This window comes from Pteropus medius, unplaced genomic scaffold (genome assembly GCF_902729225.1).
Source record: "Pteropus medius unplaced genomic scaffold, Ma_sr-lr_union100, whole genome shotgun sequence".
Lineage (NCBI taxonomy): Eukaryota > Metazoa > Chordata > Mammalia > Chiroptera > Pteropodidae > Pteropus > Pteropus medius.
The window spans coordinates 28,041,467-28,055,298 of record NW_024352787.1 but is presented as its reverse complement, the minus strand read 5'-3'; the positions used below and the strand labels follow the sequence as shown (position 1 = coordinate 28,055,298).

Below are 13,832 nucleotides of genomic sequence, written 5' to 3'. Positions count from 1 at the left end.
GCATTTCAGCCCTCTTATAGCATGCCTATGCAGGCCTCATGCCAACAGGGTTCCTAGACATACCATCTGCTCTGATTCCCACAAAACCCCCTAAGTACAGACATCAAAATTCATCTCCATTTTGCAGATGAGGAAACCAAGGCCCAGGTAGTTGCAATGACTTGGTTACATGTCTAGTAATAAAGTTAGGACCCTGGACTTTCACTGCTGTCCTGAAGATTACACTACACAATCAAGGTTTTAATGAAAAGGCCAAGACCACCACCCCATAAGGAAGGGAGATCTGGTGCAGCACATGAAAAGGAAAAGGCATGGGTTCTGGCACCAACGTGCCACTGGCTTAACTCTACTCACTGTATCATCCTGATGAAGGTACCTAAGCTCTCTAAACCTGCTTTCTTTCATTTGGAACTGGAGATACCAATACCTATTCTAAGTGCTTTTGATGGGCATTAAAGCATAGATGTGTATAGAGTACCCAGCAAAGCACCAGACACACAGCAATTATCAACAAATCTTGGCCTCCCTCCCTTTCCCTGTGTCCCTCAACCCCAGTACCTCCCCACCCTTCAAGTCTGGGTGAGGAGTGGCAGCCTAAGGCAGCACTGAGCCACACAGCATGAGAACGTAGGCAATGAGTCAGGCCTGCAATAACTGAGCATACCTGTGGGTGCCAGGGCCACTGAGCTGCCAACTGCTACAACAAAAGCACACATCCCACCCTGGAGGATTAGACCTGGCATTACCTGCGGACGGCTGGCTGGCTGATTAGTTCAGTGCCTGCAATTAGGAGTCTCTGGAACCACATCCAGGTACAAATCAGAGGACTGGTTTCAAAGTCAATTACTCCTGAGTCCAGACTTTTCTCCTGGCACCTCCTGGCAGGCATCACTCATCTCTCAGGCAGCAGAGGCCTCCTATGTATCACCACATGTAGTATGTCCCAGCATGTTCACACATCCCCTGATGAACCAACTTGCAGAACATTTCCAAACAGCCTGAGAAATACAGTTGAGAACTTTAGCTAAAGATTTTCATGAAAGTGTTCAGCCTCCATAGGCTGTGAGCCCACCATGGTCCAGGCCCTGTCTGGGTACCAAAGATCCAGAAATGAAGTAGTCATCATACACAGTCCCTCCACATCCAGCTGCTCTCTCCACTCATACCAAGGCCTCCACCTTATGCCCAGCCACATCAAATTCTAACAAGTACCAGACATTCAGAACCATTTCCCATCTCCTAGCCATTAATCCTGCAGGTGTCTAGACTCCTATCCTCTCTCCACCTAAATCCCCAAACATGTCCATCTTTCCAGACTCGGCTACAGCAAGCCCGTCCTGAGCCCTCACCCAAACCTTCACCAGAAAGTGATGACTCCACCTTCCTGAGCATCTTCATCACACATTCCACTTATCCTTGGTTTTAGTATCTGTCTTCCAACTAGAACAGGAACTGCCTGAGGGCAGAGCTAGAGCTGACCCAAAGCTGGGGCTACAGCTCTTCAATGCCCTATATCCCAGAGGATTTGAAACACCAGAAGACAAAAGAAAAGAAAACCTTCTGCTCCTCCAGGGGCCAGGCATTTAAAGCACTGCCCAAAAATGCCCACTGGCATTCCACTTGAACATAGCAATTATGCACACAAAGCAGCCCTATCAATGCACCCATTCCCTACAATAACCTCAGTCATCTGGAGGCTGCAGTTCAAAAACCTAATTTGTTTCAGCTCCTAATGACAGGGCTTTTTAGTGTTCTTAATTATGAAAATTATAATTGGAAAAAAGCCCTAGCAGTTTGGAAGCAGACTAAACACCTTACAATAACAAAATTCTTAAATATATTTATGGTACACTCTAATGAGTCTTGAAAACTGTTTATAAAAGGCTTACAGTCCTAAGATGATGCTCATGACAATAAAAAATGAAGGATATATAACTGCACACATTATGCTCTAGGGCAGGTGGGTGTGCCATTTACTCAGCACCTACTATGTAGAATGTACTCTGCTTGGTGCTTTTGTCATCCAGTTCTTTCAACCTTCAACTGCCCTCAAAAGTAGAAATTATACCCATTTTACAGAAGAGGAAACTGAGGTCAAAAGAAATTAAGAATTTACCCAAAGTGAGATGGCCAGTCTGTGACACCATATTCTTTCTACTTTATATAAAATAATTTTTAAAAAGCCAGAGGAACAACTCTGAAATGTTAATAGGAGTGATGGAATTATAGAACTTTATTTATTGCTTTCTGCACCTGCAAATGTCCTACGATGGCCATATTACTTTTTAGGATCAAACTAATTTTTTTAAAGTATCAACAACTTTGGCCACACACATACACACACAAGACCCTGCTTTCCTTTGCATTCTCTCATTGATTTAGCTGCAAATCAGTCCACAGCACTGTGGCTCTGAGGCAAAGTAATGCTACCACCCTACCAGAGAGGCATTTTCATACAAAAGAGTTTTATGTGTTCAAGAGTGTTTCTATTCTCAGAGGATTTAGAAAAGCTTTAGGACAAGATTTGAGCTGGCATAAGAACCTAAGTGAAAATCATCCTGGCCTAATTGTGGGCCTTTGGGTGGACAGATCTCACTACAGCTTTGTCAGATGGAAAGAAGGCCCCGGGTGTGGTTTTTAAACCCGTACTCAGAGTGAGTGACTGTCAACTTGCCAACATGTGGGGGAGAACCCATTTCATCCCTCCAATGCCCACTAAAATACCTAACAGCTTGGCCCAAATCTGAGCTTGACAGTTCACTGTTCTCCCAGTGTCTACCTTGACTGTTATGTTGAGTGAAGACGACCTGTCAGACCCTTCCCATCGGCTCACACTCTGTGCTCCACTCAGTCTCCTGTGTGCTCAGTGACTTTGAGACAGTCACCTCCCCTTCTCCAGGCTCTACTACTCAGACAGTTAGATGGGTTTTCCAGCCTTTCATAAGCAGAATCCTTTTCCAAATGTGATCGTATGCTGCCCATCAATACGTAAAACACAGAAATGTGGGGTTCTCTTTTTGATACAGAGGTGGCCTCTGTTCCTACTTTCTGAGAGGCCTAGGAAGCTCTTTTGCAGAACAGAAGAGTTCTGAGGAGCATGGACTGGAAACCAGTGAAATCAAGTGACTTCAAGTCCTATTTTCTAAGCTGCCTCACTTTCGGCCCCTTTCCAGGGAGCATGGCCTGAAACTCCACACCCCACCAACTGACATGGTGAGCATGACCTGTAACTAGAGCACGACCTTCAAAGACTTATAGGACAGCTCACCACCCAGGCACTGTCAGGAAGCCTTCCCACAGACCAGAGAAGGTTGATTCCTACATGTAAACGCATCAAAGAAATGTTCTATTTTACTAGAAATGTTGCTTTTAATACAAATTAAAGACAAAAGAGTATTATTTTTTGCGTATCAAAGTAGTAAAAATAACTTAATTTCAATATTCAGTGCTGGCAACAGTATACTAGACTTCATACTGCTGGGAAGGATAAAACTTTTCCAGAAAACAGTTGGGTAATATGTATCAAGAGGTTTAAAAATGTTTACTTGCTTTGACCCAATAATTAAAAATCTAGCTAAGGAGATTATAGAAAAACTTCAATATAAAAATGTTTGGTATAGCACTATTTTAATTAGGTAAAAGAGAAGCATAAAGAAAATGCAACAGAAATGGGCCGAAGTGTTAACAATGGCTGCCTTTGGCCAGCGAAACTGTAGAAGACCTCGTCTGACCTACTTATACATCTGAAATTTTCACATTTTCTAAAGTGAGAAAGTATAACTTCTGTTATCAGAAACAAATCTCTTTAAAATGCCCAACGCTTCTAAAAGATTATAAATATAAGCCACACCACCACACTACCACACCACCCCATTACCTACCATCATTACTTTAAATGACTGCTACTATCCCAGTGGGATTTCAATAATAACAGGCTTGGTCAAATTACCATGGAATCTCCTTGCCAAGAGACATCTCCCCATCCCTGAGTTCCAAGAAAATGCTTAAATCAGATCATTTAGGTGCATAAACTATTATAATAAGCGAGCACTTCAAGATGGACCTTTTGTTTTGAATACAGGTGGCTCGATCCAGTGCCACCCAGAACTTACTAGGTTTCTGAGACACTAGAAAACTAACACATGATTTGTTCCTTGCACAATGGGCTGCTGGAAGGGAAGTGACAGCTCCGCTTCCGGTTGATGCCTGCCTTGAGCTCTCCAGGGACAGGTCAGAGTAGAACCTTCCGAACAGGGTTCAGAAAGCCACAAGGTGGCCAGGGGGCAAGTCCCAGCAACATATGATTTCCTTCTGGGCAACCTCCTCTACTAGCACCAAGAACCTGCTGCTCCTCTGCCAAGAGCAGCTTGATCATCTGCAGTAATAATAGCAATGGCTGCCAACCAAGAACTTACTACGCACCAGGCACTGTGCTTATTACCTTATGAGCATTCTCTTTAATCTTCACAATCCTAGGGGGCAGGTATTATCTGTTTTATAAATGTGAAAAGTGAGGCAAAAGAAGATAAGCTACTTGCCCAAGAATACGCAGGTATAAGTAAACCCAGATCTGTTTCCTAAGTCCACCGAAGACAGAGAGATAAACTGATGCTAGACAAATAGGCCAGATGTGTTTTTCTTGGCCTACACAGTTCTCCATTTTTTTTTTTTAAATTGAGCTGAAGTTTAAAAGTTGGAATATTCACCATTTTTTAAAAATCCAGATTTACAGCTTCTTGAAAACTAGAAAAGCTGGAAATCTTTGCAGGCCAGATCTATATTCATTATTTATCCAGAAACAATCAGTGGAGTGGGTACACACTCTCCAAGTTACCAGTTACCATGACTCCCCACAGCAGGAGTCGGCAAACTTTTCCTGTAAAGGGCCAGAAACTTATTTCAGGCTTTGCAGAACACAGGGTGTCTGTTGCAAACTAAACAACTCTGGCACTGTAACGCAAAAACAGCCACAGACAATGTGTAAACTGGAGTGGTTGTGTTCCAATAAAACTTTATTAACAGAAACAGGAAGTAGGCTGGATTTTGCCCATGCGCCATGGCACATCAAGCCATGCCCTATTGCCTACCCAGTATCTACTAGTGTGTTCCCACTGTCCTGTAGCTGAGAAATACTTCTCTATCAAAAAGTAGGAGAGCGCCTATGTCTCCGGCTAGCGTCCTCAAGGACATTTCCCAGCCCTCTACCCACATGTCAGTCTTTGCCCAACACCTGATGATGAAATATAGCAACCAACAGCACAGCAGGTAGCATGTTGTCAAGGCCATCCCAGAAACCTCGACTACTTTCCAGAACCACACCAGGTGTTAACACCTTTCCCTGCATCAGGAAATCAGGTCCTGGCCTCCCTCTCTATATTTCCCCTGGACCCTCTTATCTGTTCCCACGGCTTCAATAATCCCATGCATGCAGATAACTCAAATGTGTTTTCAGATGCTCTGCCTGAGCCCCTCAAGCGCTCTGCTCTAGCCATCAGGAACTCAGGAGAGGACCCAGAATAAGCCAGGCTGTTTCTTACCCTTCGGTTCCCATTGAGAGTGACCACCCTACCTGTCCACTTAATTTCCAGCCTGAGGCTCCCTACATTGTGAAATCATTCCTATATCTGCTTCTGCCCCACAGGGAGAAGTGGCCACGTAATCAATGTCCACGTAACATCTCAGTGCAATTATCTACCTGTCCCCTACACTACAACATAGGCTCCTTCGAGCCAAAGATACGGTCAGGATTTTTTAAAATAAGCCAAAGAATACTTACTATAAATGAAAAAAGACATTTCACTGTATTAAAATTAAGAATGGCCATTCAATAAAAGATGCCTTAAAGAAAAGTAGAAGGTTACAAGCTAAAAGGAAATATCTGCAACATGCATAAAGGATTAAAATAAAAAAAATATAAAAACTCCTACAAATCAATAATAACAATGACAATGCACCAAAAACCCCACAGAAAAATTAGCAAAAGATACGAACAAGTATTTAACAGGAAACACATATGCCAATAAACTTACGAAGAGATGTTCAACATCAGGGCTCAGGGACATAGAAATCAAGATCCCAAAGATCCCATTTTATACCCATTCAATTGGCAAAATAAAAAGTGTCTGCCTACACCAAGTGTTGGCAAGAATGTGGAGCAACTGGAAACCCCGTGCACTGCTGCTGATGAAGATGTAAATTGGTACAAATACTACAGGAAACAGTCTGGCAACATCTACAAAAATTGAACACATAAATACATTTCGTTCTGAAATAAAAGTTCAAGTTTTTAGTGTGATGTCTGTGACACCAAGCTCATCACAATCTGGTTCTCCCTATCAACAGTGACACGGTTCCTTTTCCTTCCTTATTCTCCTTCTGTCCTCACCCTCCTCATGGCCTCCCAGTGTTTTAGGCTGATGATCCTCTTGCTACCTCCATGTAACCATCGGTTTCTCACTCAGCTCTCACACGGAAGAATCTCTCTGTTCCTTGTGCCTATTCTCACCTGGCCCCTATTTTCAAATTTGCATTTAAACAACATCCATGGTGTCTTGATGTGCCCAACTGAAAAAAAAAAAAACCACCCTTTTATCAACTTCCACAGCTTTCTGTGCTTTACAGTTAATTCTCTATGTCCATCAACAAGACTACGAGCAAGCAGAGGGCAAAATCTCATGTCTACCACCTCTCTACCAGAAGCTGGCATGGTGTAAGAAAAGTCACAAAGAGAATAATCTAATCTAATCCACTGCACTTTCCAGCCAGTGTGCTCATTTAAAATGCCCTTCATGGAATTTTGCTAAAATTCTTTTGCTCCCCAGAGCCTTGGAATGGCCCACAAAACTCTCCACACTCAGCTCTCTGCCCACCTTTCCAGCATCCTCTACCCCACACCCATCCCTTGTTGCTCCAGCCATACTGAGATACTTAACAGTGGCCCAGACATACCGGGTAGCTTCAAACTTTGCATATGCCAACTCCTCTGCCAGGTTACTGCACCTACTTCTAAGCCCTACTCCTTCACAACTCACCTTGGATAGCACCTTCCAACCTCCCCTCCTACCTCTTCTTGGATGAGCGGTGGCTCTGCCCTGTGACTTCCCCTCCTTAACACGTTTCACACCGACAACACCTTATGTCTACAGTTTGTCTGTCTTTTCCACCAAAAAACACAAGTCCCAGAAGACAGAACTCTTATTGTTCCTCACTGTACCCCCAGTGTTAAGCAACGGAGGCACCCAGTAAAGATTCATGTCATAAAAGAAATAAAAATTTCCAATGCAAATACAGAAATCGCGAGTTGTGTCCTTCATCTCATAAAGCACGTCTTAGAGCACAAACCCTCTAAGACTGGTTAAACAGGAGAAGCCACTGGCACGAAGCCACTTGAATTTGAGAGTTGGCAATCAACAATCTACTCCTAGGGCTCACTCTCATCATGCAGACCTCAAATTCTACCCTTCTCAGTCCCCACCTTCTCTACTAAAAGCATATTGAGAAGACAGCAATGTAAAGTCCTCAGGGCTCTCACCTTTTCTCTCTGGAGAGCTGGCACAAACTGTCTTTTCTTGATGGAGATACCAGATCCTTAAGAGGAATGACTTGGTTGAGTTCCCATCTTGATAAAAAATGCAAACAACAAAAACCAGGCAAATCTGAAAGTCTTGCTGACTCAGCAACACAAATTCCAAGGCACCTTTGCCAACAAGGAAAGAAATGATCAGGTTTTACATTGAGAAACAGCAGTTAGTGAAAACCAATGCACAGATGTCAGGTCCGTGTGCTGTGGCTGGAAGCTGGAAACCACCAGATTTATTTTTCAACAGCCTGGGAAGAGCATAAGGTACAGGAGTCTTCTTCTGCCCACTCAATAATCAAGGAGATAGTAAAAAAAAAAACCCTGAGCCCTTTCAAACTAAAGCCCAAAAGGACTTTATAAGCCAGTCTGCACCACAGGCATCCAGGAACTCAACACACAAGAGAGTAAAAGTTTGGCTAAGGTCACACAGAAATGTTGAACAAGAGGCCGAGTTATAATTACCCTGGTGGTTTAAATAGATTCTAATTTTAGCTATCAGAAAGTCCACCTTCTGGAACTATAGAGGGGCTGGGATGGCATGCAGGAATATTTTGCGTTTCTTAGGGTCTAAGCGTCTGTGAACAAGCACACTAGCTCCACTGCTACTGGCACTTAGGGAAGTGGAACCAGTGCGGAAGATCTAGCTGGCTGAGAAAGGCGAGATGAAAGGGCAACTCCAGAAAAAGTCTCCTAAGCCCTCTTCAGCATACATTATACACCCCGCAAAAGTAACCCAGGGTCTCTGGAAACAGAAGTTTCCTGGAAGGCAGACCCGACTTGAGACAGGGAAGTAGAATCAGGAGCTGTCCTCTAAAGTACAGCTCCTGCTCCAGTGAATCGTTCCCTGGGAGGCAGACCCCAACAGAACCCACACATTAACCAGGCAGCCCAGTGGCAATATCACCATGGCTTCCTCCAGGTCTTGTGGGAAGGGGTCCACTCCTCTTGACCGACCTAAACTCCTAGGGTCTGTGCCCCTCCCCCCTGCTAGCCCTTCGGCTTCCACCCTGGCTTTTACCTTCTCACCCAGCACTCAGTTCTGTCCTAAGCTCCCAGCACCTCCCAATTCCCTCAACTCTCACCTCCAGGACCTCCAGTCTGGAGAGACTAGTCTTCTCAATCCCTCCCGGACCTCACCCTGGGACTCTTCTCCGGCCGGGCCCAGCCCTCCCTCACTCCCACGCCCGCCCCCTTCCGGTCCCAGCTCAGCTTGGTTTACCCCGCGCCCTGGGGACCCTATCCCTGGCGACCGGCAGATAGCCTGCCCGTCCCCTCTCACCGAGGCAGAGGAAGGCGAGGGGGCAGGCTGAGGGCACCGCCGTGCTCCGGCTGCAGCTCCAGCTCGGCCTGGGTACGACTCCGGCTGCGGTTCTGACTCTGAGGAGGAGACAGCCGGAGTGAAACTCCGCGTCGCAGCTTCCTTGCTCTCCAGTGCGCATGCCCAGGACGCGGGGCCTTCTGGGAAATGTAGTTCGGGCGGGGGCGGGGCCGAACGCGATGCGCACCTGTTCAGGTGCATCTAGTCTTCCTCCTTAATCTGTTCACTCACTGACTTACTCCTTCATTAACTTACTGATTGGCTTTACATAGTTTTTACAGGTACATATATGGTTCCACGCCTTGTCCTGGGTACTGGGAATTAATAGGTCAATCGGAAACTTGGTTTCTCTCTTGGAAGAACTTCATATCTAGCTGGGGATACAGACACTTAAACACACAATTACAATATAGTGGAGTAAATGTTGTGCTAAAGGAATGGGAGCATAGAAGGGTGCACCTAATTTAGGGGCTGGATCAGGAAGACATCACAGAGGGCGACGCCTGAGTTGGATTTTCAACCTCTCATAGGGATTTGCCAGATGGAATACTGGGAAGCTCATGCAAAGAAAGAGAGATGTGAAAGTGCCTGACGCATTCAGGAAGCAGTAAAATGTTCCTTGTGGTCAGGGCAGAGGGTACATGGATGGGGTGAGGACAGAGAAATGGGTTAGGGTGTGGCAGGATATGAGTATGGGGAGAAGGATGGGTAAGATTATTATGGACTTTAAATGCTGTGCAAGGAATTTAGGCAACTGGAACCAATGGAAGGATTTAAGGAGGGGAATGACAGAGGCAGCATTGAACTTGAGAAGGATACCCTGTGTGGTGGGTGGAGGATAGATTGAACGGAAAGAGAAAAGAGTGGGGAGACCACTTTGGAGGCTGTTGCTGTAGTCCAGCTCAAAGGTGATGAGGCCTAACCAGGCTGGTGGCTAACCTTTTGAGATCACAGACCTCCTTTACAAATCTAAAGAAAACTATTCCCAGGAAAATGCTCAAATGTCAATGTTCACATATGTGTACATACATTTTGCATAGTTTCAGGGGTACAGAGTCCTTTGAATCTTGGTTAAGTATTTCTACATAATCTAATGTCGCTCATACTTTATCAAGGATTTGAGGAAGATTCAGACTGCTGGGGATGGAAGAAGAGACCTCCCCCATCATTCAGTTCAAAATTTTCATTTTATAGAAAACCGAGGCCCGGAGAGGGGGAGTAACCCACTCAAAGTTAGTAGTGAAGGAGAAGGAACACCTGTAGCAAGCCAAACCTCTAGTATCCCAGTCCAGGACTCCACCACCTGGGAGCTTAGAGGACACAGGCCTTGAGCCTATGGAGGCACCAAAGTCAAGTTCTCCCAATTATTCCCAGAGCCAGACCTCCATCAGGAAATGAAGGGTAGCATTTTACCTGTGATTTATACTAGTTGGCTGCAGTGGCTACAGCTGAGAATGAGAACAATTCCCTTCCCCTGTTTTCTCAGCCATAACCATCTACAATATTTCTTAAGCACCTAGTATGTGCCAAGCATTTGACATACATCACTTCACTGAATTCTCTCAATGAGATGGATGTTATTGTTATCCCCATTTCAAAGATCAGGACATTTGGGGCACTGAGTTTAAGCAATGTATTTAAGGTCACACATTGGCAACTGGCAGAGCTCATCTATAAATTGAGGTAGTGTCTAACTCCAGATTTTAGCACCCCCATATGACTGGCCTCGCTGGGGGAGGGGTGCAGGTAACATGGTCTTGATATAGGACAGGACAAATTTCCTCGAGTGGGGGCGGGGGGATGGGTCGGGGAGAGACCAAGCCCTGTATCAAGAAAAGAGTGTTCTTTGGCGGAGAGCGTGGAAAGAATTCAACAGACAATGTCAAAGTTAGAGTCAAAAGAAAGTTTATTAGAAAAGGGGTAACACTCCACAGATATGGTCTCTTTCAGAGGAAGAGAGAGGGATGGGTGAGACAGTGAGAGACAGATTAAAAGCACTGAGAGGGACCCTGAGTATTTGAGGAATTCAGTTTATGTATCATTCTTTAGTTCCTGTGAGTTATGGTTTAAAATACTTTGTTAACTCATTTCCTTTAATATGGACATACAGTGAGAAAGGGGAAGAATATGTAGAATGAAAGAACTGCTGGCAGTTCCCAGCCTTTAATCCATAGGTTCTCCATGGTTTTAACCATAGAGAATGACTCCTGGTTCCTGTTTCCCCTTCACAAGTGTGGGAAATGGGTCATTAGCAATCTCAGCAGAAATCTTTCTTTGTTCTGAAGGTGTCCTCCTGGCCTGGCTGCAGGGCCGATCAGCATGTTGCAGTCTCCGAATGTGGCTTGATTAACATTTTTAATTCTCTCGACTCCTCCTTGCATTAGTCTGAAGCATTAGAAAAGTCATTCAACATTCAAAAGATATTTTCTTAAGTGCTTCTGATGCAGGACAGGGCAAATTTCCCCAAGTTGGGGGGGGGTGGGGGCGGGGGCGGGGAGACAAAGCCCTACACTGAGAGAAAAGAGGGTCCTTTGGCAGAAAATGTAGGAAGAATTCAACACACACACCAGAGTTAGAGTCAAAAGGAAAGTTTATTAGAAAAGGGGCAACACTCCACAGATTATGGTCTCCTCTCAGGCAGAGAGCAAGAGAGCCTAAGAGAGATGAGGATACTGAGAGATGGAGTAAAGAATACTGAGAGAAAGTCACTGAGAGGGACATTTTCAGGAATTCAGTTTATATATCATTCTTTAGTTCCTCTGAGTTACAGTTTAAAGATTTTGTTTACCCATCTCCTTTGATATGGGCATACACTGAGGAAAGGAAAGGGAAAGATTATGTAGTGTGAAAAGGTAAGGATATGTAGAGTGAAAGGCCTGCTGGCAGTTCCCAGCCTTTATTCCATAGGTTCCCTGTGGCTTTAGCCATAGGAAATGAATGATTTTGTGTAGGGCAGCCACTTAAAGACTGTTTTTCCTGTTTCCCCTTCATAGGTGCGGGAAATAAATTGTACATAATCCCAGCAGAAATCTTCCTTTGTTCTGCAGGTGTCTTTGTGGCCTGGCTGTAGTCTCTAAATGTAGCTTGATTTAACATTTTAATTCTTTCCTCCTCCCCACATTACTCCTTCCTCCTCAGTAAAACACAGGATAGTTATTGTCCAAAAACCCCACTGCACACACACCTAGAGACTCCAACAGATAGAATGGTGGGAGAATGGTCTGGAAAGTTTCTGGAATTAGAGCTGTGGAGAGGGGAAGACCTCTAATCCCAGAGAGCTGGAGAAGCTGGGGAGCTCTGGGGGAGGCTTGCTGGGACTTCCAAGGTTGAAACTAATGTGGGATCCAGGGGGGAGGCCAGGGTAGAAAAGTTCCACGGAGGCAGGAAGGACACAGCCTGGAAGACCGGGTGCATGGGAGTACTCTGTGAGGTAGAGAACACTAGAAAAGGGGAGCAGTCAACAAGTTGAGTGTGAGTAGGGGGAAAGGGAAGAACAGCCAGATGTGAGGCCCTGGAGAGATCTGGCCTAGAGATAGGGATGTTGGAATTGCCTGCAATGACACTGAGATCACCTGGAAAGCCCACCGAAGATGAAAAAAGGTGAGTCCAGGGCTACAGAACACTGGCCTTTGAAGAACAAGTGTCTGTGGAAAGCTGGATTAGGGGACACTGGGTGAGCATGATGACAGAGAACCAAGGGAAGTGTCCTGTGAAGGTGCAGCTCAGTGGTGACAGATACTCCTGAAAGGCCCCATAGGCTGGTTCCCTGGGAGAGCAGCCTACCTCAGAACTCAGGACTCCTGCCTTCCAGTTCTGGGCTCTTATCTTTCAATCTGCCAATTGACTTCAAGAAAGTTCCCAAAATTCTGACCTTGCTACAGGGAAGCCATTGGTGACCACAGAGTGGTTTCCATTGAGAGGTAGGAGCGGGAGCAAATGTGTCTGTGGTCATCACAAAGGTCAGGAGTATGGGGAGTATGGACAGCTCTTCTAAGAACAATCTTTGTGTTCCACACACTGGGGGACAGGGGTGGAGTGGGCAGCAGAGGATAAATCCACTCGTGTGGAATGATGCCGCTTACATAAGATCACCCATGGCTATGTGAGCCTAAAAGAACACAAGCCAACACAGTAACATCCAAGAGGTGGGTTAGCAGGTGATTTTCCCTTTCTTTGTTCTTGGATCATTTGAGTGTGTCCCAATGAATAGTTTCCACTTTCATAACCTGAAAAAAAAAAAGCTATATTTGGGGAAAATAAGAGTTCTGGTCATGAAAAGCAGAAAAATAGGGCAGCAGCAAAAGGGAGAATGGATGACATAGACTTCTGGTTTTTAGGCCAGGGTGAGTGAGTGTGCTGTGTCCTGAGGCTGCAGCAGGATGTCCCTCAGGAAAGTGGAAATGAGGAAAACAGGATTGGCCAGCTGCAAACTGAACTTTAGACCAATATACATAGCAAAGGATTAGAAACAACTGCACAGCAGAAGGGGGCTGGTTAAATAACCCCAGAATGCTAGGTAGAAAGACTAAGGAAGACTCACAGATCTACTAAGTAAAAAATGTAAGAGTCTTTCAGAGCAGAGGGAAGAATAGAATGTGCATCTGTTTGTCTGTGGGAGTGTGTATGTTTTTGTTTTATTTTGTTCTGTTTTTTTAATGCACGCACAGCCTTATGGGCATAAAAGTTTCCGGGAGGAAGCCTAAAATGCTTCAAGAAGATAGGGGATGAGCCGAGGATTTTTACTTACTCATGCTATTTTTTTATATTAGAAAAATGTGAGAATGCATGTACAAGTTAGCGTGCGAGCACACACACTCACACACACAGTAGGATGGGTTAGATTTGCTCTGCACAGAGGCATGAAGCCTAAGGGGAATTGGGAGCTGAAACCTTCCTGGCAGGGGCTCTTTGTCCTAAACTGTCTGCCCAGAGGGG

At 45.0% G+C, this 13,832-nt stretch overlaps 1 protein-coding gene across 11 annotated transcripts in view; it reads right to left on the bottom strand.

Annotated features, from left to right (window-relative positions):
* Window positions 1-9,001, bottom strand: part of DTX2 (deltex E3 ubiquitin ligase 2) — a 33,227-nt gene extending 24,226 nt beyond the window's left edge. For 3 of the 11 annotated variants that reach the window (XM_039848900.1, XM_039848896.1, XM_039848906.1), the window contains exons 1-2: window positions 8,859-9,001; window positions 7,532-7,696 (exon numbers count right to left, since the gene is read on the bottom strand). The gene's annotated coding sequence lies outside the window, so the exon portion shown is untranslated. Of the gene's footprint in view, window positions 1-746; window positions 999-7,531; window positions 7,697-8,661; window positions 8,750-8,858 lie in introns of those variants that run through there. The other 8 variants (XM_039848898.1, XM_039848899.1, XM_039848904.1 and 5 more) reach the window with 6 other exon arrangements.
* Window positions 9,002-13,832: the final 4,831 nt, after the last annotated feature.